We start from the raw sequence: 9,890 nt of genomic DNA on the forward strand, positions 1-9,890 counted from the left end.
TGGCCTCTCCAAGCAGTTTCTAACAATCGAAAAATTAAAAACGCTTGAAACGGCGCCAATGATTCATTTCTCACATGTACCAATCCGTATTTGAACCAGAGTAGGACTTACTTGTAGCAGACAAAGAGTTCTTCGAACCCGCAAGAATTCCCAAGCTCAAGTGCAAACGTGTAGCATTCAAAACTGTTCCAAGTGGTGGATGTTGGAGCGTCCGGCTAACCTTCAACAGCTCCCCAGGACCCTCGAAAGTTGCTCCCAACACGATTCCCCTGAATTGCCGTTCAGGTTCCGCTGCAGGCTGGCTTCCGAGTATCATTCACGCGAACGATTCACCCGGAAAGGCATTTAACGAAAGATACGCCACCTTCCCTTTTCGCACCTAGCCCCGGCAGCTTTTCCACCGCCGTTCAATGCTCTCCAGCGGCCACAATAAAACGATTTATCTCATAAAGAGGCCGGCCTTGCGATCCGCGTTACGCGAGGCCGTTAAAGTCTCTCTGTTCCCCTTTAACGCCTCCTGGCTTTCTACTTTTATCGTCCTCGGCCATCCGTATTACCCGTTCGGTGGCGGGGACACCGTGCTCGCGCGTGTCCGGTGCTAGCAAATTAGCCAGCTGCTCGTAAGTAAAGCCCCGAGATTATGACACCGTCTGGTCAACAATCTCGCGGAGACACCATGGAGCATCGAGACATCTGGCGACCCCCCATTGCCACAGTTTCGGGAGTAATGGTCAAGATTTTGCGTATTAGATCGGCGAATGTTAATAGAGACAGAAACTTTGAGCACACGTAGCGATAGCTTTAAATTATTGGTCGTTGGACCAAAATTTCCTCGAGATGAACTTCTTACTTTCAATCGAAACAGGCTAGCTGTAATACTTTGAATGTGTGAATAAATGAGTATACAGACAGTCTCATAAAAGTCCGTAACCGTCACTTCAATTATTTCTATTTTTCTTGACATTACTTTGCCTTACATAATTCCTTAATTTTGGCTTAGTTCGCTTTATCGTAACTCTGTACATTATGTTTACGTTAGTCTTGTTTTTTGTACACGGCTGTTGGAGCCCATTAGACCCCATCTAGCTAGGGTATCTCGGGGTTGCTAAGCACGTACTGTAGCTGCATACTAGCATGTTACAGCCCCTGAGGGCATAAATATCCGTTGTGTCTATTAAAAAAAATCTGTCTAAATTAAATTATTACTTTGACATCAAACACAAATGTGACTGATTGTATGATTTTATCTTGTTTTAATATTATTAAAAATTAGAAGCTGCACTGCAACTGGTCTCAGCCTCCTTCTCACACGACCTTAAATAAAAAAACCCACGTACGCAGTGTCCAGACAGTTTTCCCAGCCCCCGGTTCCGGGATGGAAGCAAAGGTGAATTTTAAAAAGCACGGAAGCAAAGGGACACGGAGAACAATGAGCTGCAAGACAGATGTACGTTACAAAAACATTTATTCCACTTTCAGAGGAAACTCCCTTTCTGGCGACTAGGAAAATAATTACCCAGAAACTTTAGCAACTGTCCGTTTGGTCGTGGAAACGTACTTACGACTGAGGGGGGCGCTGTCAGAGAAGTTTGGAAAACATACTGCCCGGGGTGGTCCTTCGTGAACCCCAGCGAGGGCTCCGACGCGCATTTTCTGTAATCAGAGAATCGCGTTTCTCATTAGCACACGTCCCTTTTGTCGCGCGGATTTCTACCGTCATGAATTTCGCGCGTAATGACCGCCTGCTGCGAGCGGTTTTTGTCCGATTAACAGACTCCTCTTTTAAGAGGACGCCGCTTAATCAACCATAATCGCGTAAACTGAGGTATGGCGCCAGCGAGCGGAACCGAGAAACTGGCGAACCGGGCAATTAACCGCGCCGAACCGTCACTTTTCGGTCGATAATGAGACAGAAAATGTATCCCAATCGCCCCTCCCCGTGCCCCCGTATGCATAAGAAATCGATAAAGATAGTGATATTATGCGAGCAATAAAGTCACCGCTCGGGTCCCATTAAAAACGTTATAAAATCGCGATTTCAATGCCGCTCGAGGGTTTGTATCATACTTTTCTGCCGCGCCTGTCGCTCGGTACCGTCGTCGATTTCTTTCGATGAATCGAGGGCGGTTTCTCTTCAACGTTTGCTGACAATGCTCTCGGAGCTGATTTTTTAGATCTTAAAGTTGCGAGCAGAGGTGTATTTCTCTGTTAAAAATGCAAGTTAACAACCCTTTGCACTCGAAGCCATTTTGTTGCAGAATGTGCTGAGAGGAATCATATTGTATTAAATAATGTAGCGCAAAAGGCGTGTGTAATTTATTGTAATGCTACTTTGATTTGTTTGGTGTACGCCTTTGAAAATGTTGTGCACGAGGGAATCTATTTTATTCGATCTGTATCAAAGTTATCTGGACTTTCAACGTCCCCTAAGAGTAAATACCATGATAAATGTTCGATTATATAGTCTCCAATAGTTTAAATAATATTCAATCCTAGTAGAAATTTTCAAGAATATTGGAGGAAGTAATTCCTCTAGCAGTCAACATGTTAACAGTTCGAACTGTAAAATTGTACAAGCATTACGAACAATCCTTGAAACCATAATGACGACACTCTGGCAAGAAAGATTAAATAAAGCTCGACTAAGAACAAGCATTATTTATATAAACGACGCCTGGGCGTAACGCGCGAGTCCCCGCAACTTTCCGTTCGGTGGTCTCGCGCGTAAATCCGAAGCACATGTACGGCGTTGAGGAAGAACAGAAAGAAAGAGACGACGGGAACGAAATTGCTGGTCAGTTTCGTTTCAGCCCTCGACGCAGATTTATCGAAGCATCGCCAAATATGGGTTTCGCACCTTGCCGAGGCGACGAGTAATGCCGGGCGTCCTACAAACGGCAGATTTCGCGCCTTCCCCCGTCCGTTTAAGGCGTTCAGCCACGAAACGATTACACGCTGGTTAATTTCAATAACAAGGAGAGTCACACCGTACGCGGTTTAAGTGAATCTCCACGGTTCGAGGCCAATCCGACCGCCTCCAGTTGAAACAAAACGTCGATTTCGCGGTGGCTTCCACGTTTGGCGAGCTCCGGGTTCGCCGGCGCCATTAATGGAGTTGAATTATCGGTGCCATAATCTGAGATAATTACTTGATATTAAGAATTGAGCAATTTCTCCCGTCTGCATTCCATTCGGCGATCGTCTGGCAAACAGGTGACAATTTAACGAAATTTTCGGTTCAATTTATTTTAAAGGAATTTTAATTCCCGATGACGAGGTAGATGGGGGGGAAATTAAGAGAAAATTAATCCCCGTTTGGCGAGCATAATTCGCACACGCGCCACGATCATTTGTCTTCTTTTCTTGTACAATTTTGCAGACGATTTACTCCAATGTGTGGCTAAGTAATTATATGCATAAAAGAATTATATGAAAATTTGTGAATTTTGTATGACACCGCAGTTACCAATTACTTCGGTTATTATTAGTATTCGCGCGAGAGCAAACCCACGCAATCTCGACGTCCAATCTATATCCTCCCGGAGCTGAAAACCAAGTCTCGGCAAAAGTCAAAGTCATTAAATTAATTCCGCAATAATTGACACTCGTTTCGATTCGAGCGTCCGGCGTGGCCGATTCGCCGGAACCCTTTTGCATAATCAATGAAGTTGTACGGCGTCGAGTTCCCCGTTAACCAAATAATGACTTCTGCGCTGGCGTATAAAGGAACCGAGCCAGCCGACCGGCCAGACGGACGAAATGATATTCGTGAATGACGATCGCGATGGAGTTTAATGAATCCCGCAATGCCGAGCACATCGGAGAGGCGACTGCATCTGTAATTGACGTCTTTACTCGCGCCTGGTAAACGGCTCGGTAATTGTCGTTCGGGTTTAATTCTCCATGAAACGAGCCAAATCATTCCCGATTCAATCGTTTGAATAAATCTACTCGACGTTGGTTCGCCCATTCTTCGAACGAAAAAAGAAATCAGTAAATATTTGAAGACTAAACTGCGGTACCCTTGGTGTTCTATTATAAATGATCACTCGAATGTTAAATAAATAATACAGGTACAAATGAGTCTGCATTACTGAGGATCATTTTTTGGCTATTTTTTCTTATTAATTTTACATATCGTTAGATGAAAGCTTATGCATTCCACGATATTTGTTTGAATTTATATTATAAATGGAATTTAAAAAATCAATGATCATTATTTCGTCGCATTTCTGAACTTTATGACGAATATCATTTCATTCATCCTTAAGTAAGAAGTATGACATTACCGTTCATTTAAACACTTCTCCAAAGTTGTACTCCATCCCTCCAAGGACGTCTCACGAAAACCTCCCTCGAATGGTCCCTCCATCATCTTCGCCCCTGCTCACCTAATTACCCTATTCATAACGCGAGATACAGAAGGCGTTTTATAGTTTTCCGAGAACGAAAAATAATAAATCACGTGTACGGTCCGTTAACGATGCACAGAAAGGAAGGTATCGCCATCGACCGCGGCTTTCCAGAGATCAAATCCAGATTTAGCCTCCTCCGTTTAATTCGGAGGCAGTTCAGATTAATTTGTCCCATAGAGACGCGCCGTTTTTCATTTCCATCGAGCCGAATGGCCACCTGTGCATCCTTGAATCCGGTTTTAAAAAGATCCACGCAACATTGGAAGCAACGAGCGGACGAGGAAAGGGGTGGCCGAAAGGGACGGAGAGGGATTCGAGCGACAGCGGACCACAATGACCGGTACTTTACCACCCCAGCTAGGACCACCGGCTGGGTCCGTTTTCGAGGTGGAGTTAGCCGCGGTCTCGAATTGAAAACGGGTCCACGCGATGGGACTTAATTCATCTACAAATCCCATGATTCATGAGGCATGTGAAATCCAGCCAGCCGAAGATCGCGTGGTAGCCTCGAAAATCGTAGACTAGAGAGACTCTTTGTCGACGAATCGAGACGTGACGGATCGATTGTGAGCCAGAGTCGTGGGAAGCACTTTCAATTGCAATCAGCCAAGTTCGGTTGGAGGGAAATTCAATCTTCCTTCGGGAGGGAGATGCGAACGTATCCTTGATCTTCACGCTATCAGAAACGCTCCTTGGGAATTTCTTTTGTGCCGAGGTGTTCTTTTGTGTTTCGACGATCATCTCTTTTCTCTGATTTGGAAACTGCGGATTTCTAGAAAAAAAGTAGAAAATAGGGGTTAGTTGATACGGTAAAGGTCCTTTTCATATATTCTTCAGGCTTTTCTTGTTCTTGTGGCCCTGCCTTACACTCCCATAAATATTCGCACCTTCTATCGAAGACATTTGTATAAATTAAATGATAGGTTCGATGTGTGCGAATCAATGTTTCATTACGAATATGTACATGAAGAAACGTTACATATGTACATATTTATAACGAAACATTTATTTGTAAATGTTACGCCGATTATACATAATCCCCACTAAAGTTGGCGAGTGTAATCAATTCTGGAATATTTATCAATTTCACCCAGTGAATTTGATGAATATTCCAGAATTTACCATATTCATCGTAGCATAAGCATGACATCTAATAATTTAGACACACTTCTTCCATGAACACGAAAGGTACGAATGCTTATGAGACTGTATGTCAACCTTTAACTTACGATGCAGGACATTTACAACCCCTTCCATTGACTTTGAAAAATACACAGAAACATACGAATACACATAAACGAAAAATCAGAATTTAATATCTAGAGAAGATTCCCAAGTTGGTACATCCTCGAGGACCCTCCTGCTTCCTGTCCCGGGTCTGTTCCCTCTAAATCCGTGGCCGCGTTGGCCGCAACGAAATCCCACGCGGCGGAAGAAATCTCACAACCGGTCTATTCATCGCGTGGCTGTCCGAAGGTACAAGACTCATCATTATCCGTTGATGAAGAGCATCGAGAACGGTGACGGGCCGCATTCGTTGGCTAAAACAACGCTCCCTTTCAGCTTCTCCCGGCGGCAGCCGAACGGACAGTCATCCACCGCCGCGATAAAGACAGAGGATCGCGTTGTGGATCGTGGCATAGCTTAGGTTAGGGTTCATCGAAGCCACGAGACGCTCGAGACCGACCAACAAGGACATCATTATGTCCTTCGATCGGGATGGGCAGAGTAGAGTCGGCTGGAGCCTCGTTCGCGGAGATTAGACCACTCTCTACTCGATTTCTTTCTCTCGTTTCGGATCATTTTTCTTTTCCTTTTTTTTTTTTTTTTTGTTTTAACACGGTTTCGTTCTGTTCGTTTCGCATTGGCGGAATCGCGGACACCTGCCCGCATCCAATTTCGACGAAACGGGAATTGAGCCACTCCCGATTCGAAATGGTCCCCGAACGAATGAAGGAGGGATACTTATCGTGGAACAGGGTGGATCAATTGGAAATACGGAACCTGTCGTGACCAATTCGGATGAGATTCCCCTCGGATGTGAAATAGATACTCGCCCGAGTTCCCCGTTCACGAGGACCCGCCGTCTTTCTCAGTTAATTGGGAATAAATTGGATCCAATCTAATTCGAATTAAGGCCGTGGGGATATTTTCTTTCTTTTTTTTTCAGCCGTTGCTGAGCCTTTTCTTCGAAAACGAGCGGCGGGGTGTTGGATTTATTCCCGCGTCCGTTCGCTTTATGCTGATTGGAAAGTCCAATAATGGAGTTATTCTTTTAAATTGATACTGCTATCCCTTTGCCATCTTTTTTTTCTTTCGGTTCATTTGTTCCTTTATCTGCGATGGCTAGGGAGAAACGCGGCTATTGTGGAGAACGGTTCCCCTTCTTTTTGTGCGTTTCGATTGGAGGAAAGATCGAATTCGGTCCTTTTTTTCCAACCCGTTAGAATTAATGTTACACGTACGCTTCGAATTCTCCTCTAGAGTGGTCCAGCGGATTCTTGTTGGAAATTTCTTGTGGGAATTGGGATTAGTTCAATTTTTATATCTCTTTTGTCTACGATTCTTTTCCATCTTAAACAGTGCACTGGTATTGTTTACAATTAGTGCATAATCGAGGCCTGCTGGCGAAGCTGACGCGACGCAAATGGAACTCTCGAGTAGCATCTACTGCAAGAACCTTGAAGAGCCTTATCGGGACAGACACAGCTTCAGAGTTCGCTGTGCATCATTACTCTTCTTATTTTCGACTATGTACATCCGAGCCTGGCTTTCTTCAGACCGATAATTAAAAAAAATTTACATACTGCCTTTATAAATATTCCCGAGTATTATAAAGTGTTCCTAACGTTATTCTCTCCAACAAATAATATACTGCATAATCCGCCATTCAATTAATAAACGCATTAACATTACTACTTCCCATAAAGACTCCCAACAGACGATCGTTTTTGGGTTACGTTACGAACTACCCAATCGCGCGCTATACACAGCGATCGTTTAGGGATTAAGCCAGCCATAATTTTCTCTCCCTCGGACGGTTAACGTCGAGGGCGGTAATAATAGATCATAATACCAGGATCTATGTAAACGTGGCGAGAGACGAGTTTCAGTTTTTACGATGTGACGCCGGTGTCCCAGGGCCGATTTTTTTACGAGCACTCGAAGGCGTATTTCGAAAAAGAATTCCACGCCGGTCGAGATAAAACCTTAAATTTCGGGGAACGTATCTCCCGCGGCTCGGATCGTAAAACCCTCTTCGCGCGGCGAGGATCGCGCCGTGTCATCGAACCACAAAGCGAACCGACCATGATCCTATCAGAAGTGTTAATCAAACCGTCTCCGAGCTCTAGCCGAATGGCGAAAGTAAGGGAACTGTATTTACGTCGCATTTGGCGAACACGCGGCTAAGCTTAACCCTTAAATGGACGATATTGTTCTTAAACAACATACTAAACATCACAGATAAAATTGATCTTCTTTTATTTTTTTGTAATTTTGACAACTAGGAAAAAAAAAATCGTCCATTTAAGGGTTAAGGGAAAAAACCCTTTCAGACGTCGCGGTTACAATTCAGGACAGGCTATTTAAAAATTACCGATACTATCGTTTAGGACGATAGTGCAGTTTTTCTCGTAAACAGTTAGGATCTTTTATATTTATTCTTTACTAATTTGAGTCTGAAAGGGTTAAATTATGACTTCGAGTACGTTATTCTATTTCACTGAATAAACTTCACTGTATACAAATTAATCGTCGTCCTCTTCCCAGCACGGTTCTGCTAGTTAGTCCGTCTACTAAGTAGTTTAAGTTAACTCTAAAAATTAAATCACATGGAAAAAAAAAATTCAGGTCTGAAAGGGTTAAATTATGACTTCAAGTACATTATTCTATTTCACTGAATAAACTTCACCCTATCCAAATTAATAGTCGTCCTCTTCTCAGCACGGTTCTACTAGTTAGTCCAAGTGAACCCTGAAAATTAAATTACGTTAGTATACGAGACAAAAATAATGCAGGTCTGAAAGAGTTAAGATGTGAATTCCAAACCTCGACAATGTCCAATCCATCTGCTAAGTAGAGTCACTCCAAAGAAATGGATGGAATACTAATTTTAGTCCAAGTGAACCCTGAAAACTACATTTTTGAACACATGAAAGAAGAATGCTTCAGGTCTGAAAGGGTTAAAATGTCCACTGCATCTGACAAGTCGCATCACGCTAAGAAAATGGCGCTAGACCTCTTGTCTTCCCCAAATTGCCATTTAATACTGCAAACCGCGGTTCCCCGGAAAGCAGGTGCCATTTATCACGGAACAATGAAACGTTCCGGGCATAGGGGGGAAAACGAAGAACGGCCGTTTCGTTTTCGGTCCCCTCTGTCCCAATTAACATCAGCGTCAACAGTCTCGCCCCGAACGAAACGGCACAAAAGTGCCACGCTCCTTTCGCCTGTCACGTCTTTTTCTGCGTTGCACGTCAGGTTGTCCCTCCTCGGCCCGTGTCGCCCCAACCCAGTCGTCGGACGGTCGTTCAAATTATAATTCCTCCGCCACGACGACCCGTGGCGGAGGCGATCGCGGGTCTCCGGCGTTGCCCGACGAGGAGGACAAAATAGTCGCTACTTGATGGCGACTTAAAGTGATTTTGAATGGTGCCTAACGACTCGGAGCCGCGTCATGGGGCCCCGTGCGCGACCGCCGTGCCAAATAATACGGAGTCACGCTGAGAGCCGTGTCCCGAAGCGTCCTGACGGTGAACCAGGCGACGGCGAAGATAATGTCCTCCCACACGTGCGCGTCGCTTCGCTATTCCATAGTCCTTAACCTCTCACCCGCCGTACCCCTCGCTCAAATCCACCGCATAATAAAGCCTCGGGGGCCCTCATTCTCGCGTCCCTCGCCGCGAATTAATGTTTTTTCGCACATTCGCGAGCCGGTATGCGGTCCGGCGCGATTCAAATGTCGCTGGACGGACTCGATTAATCGCCGAGTAATACGTGGCCTCGATCATCGCTGATTAATTGCTTGGACCGGCGTAATGGCGAGGCTCGTTTAGGGAATTCGGTCAGCATCGCTGATTTGGAACTGGAACGACCATTGCCTTCGCTCTGAGATGTGCTGAATTCTCGATTTTCGAGTTTGGTGGGACGCAAAGCAAGTTTAGGCTGAGTATATCTAGGATTTATAGTTGTTGCTGCAGTCAAGGTGGACTCGATTCGTTCTAGTCTAAATATTCCTTCTTCCTTGTACAATTTATTATATTTTTACTTGGTAATTTTACCAAGTCACTTGGTGATATTATTTCATTATTGCATCTCTTTTGAAAATTCTGCAATTTTTTGAAGACCACAGAATCCATACTCCAATATTCAAAATGAAGACACTGGTGGTATCGGTCTTCCTTGTAAAATTGATTATATATTCTGTTGGTAATTTTACCAAGTCACCTTGCAGTATTATTTCCTTTTGACATC

At 44.3% G+C, this 9,890-nt stretch overlaps 1 long non-coding RNA gene across 1 annotated transcript in view; it reads right to left on the reverse strand.

Annotated features, from left to right (window-relative positions):
• Positions 1-3,969: 3,969 nt before the first annotated feature.
• Positions 3,970-9,890, reverse strand: part of LOC128893088 (uncharacterized) — a 10,626-nt gene continuing 4,705 nt past the window's right edge. The window contains exon 5 of the long non-coding RNA XR_008461249.1: positions 3,970-5,187. This is a non-coding gene — a long non-coding RNA (uncharacterized LOC128893088). The remainder of the gene's footprint in view (positions 5,188-9,890) is intronic.

The sequence above is a fragment of the Hylaeus anthracinus genome, unplaced genomic scaffold, assembly GCF_026225885.1.
Source record: "Hylaeus anthracinus isolate JK02 unplaced genomic scaffold, UHH_iyHylAnth1.0_haploid 2, whole genome shotgun sequence".
Taxonomy (NCBI): Eukaryota; Metazoa; Arthropoda; class Insecta; order Hymenoptera; family Colletidae; genus Hylaeus; species Hylaeus anthracinus.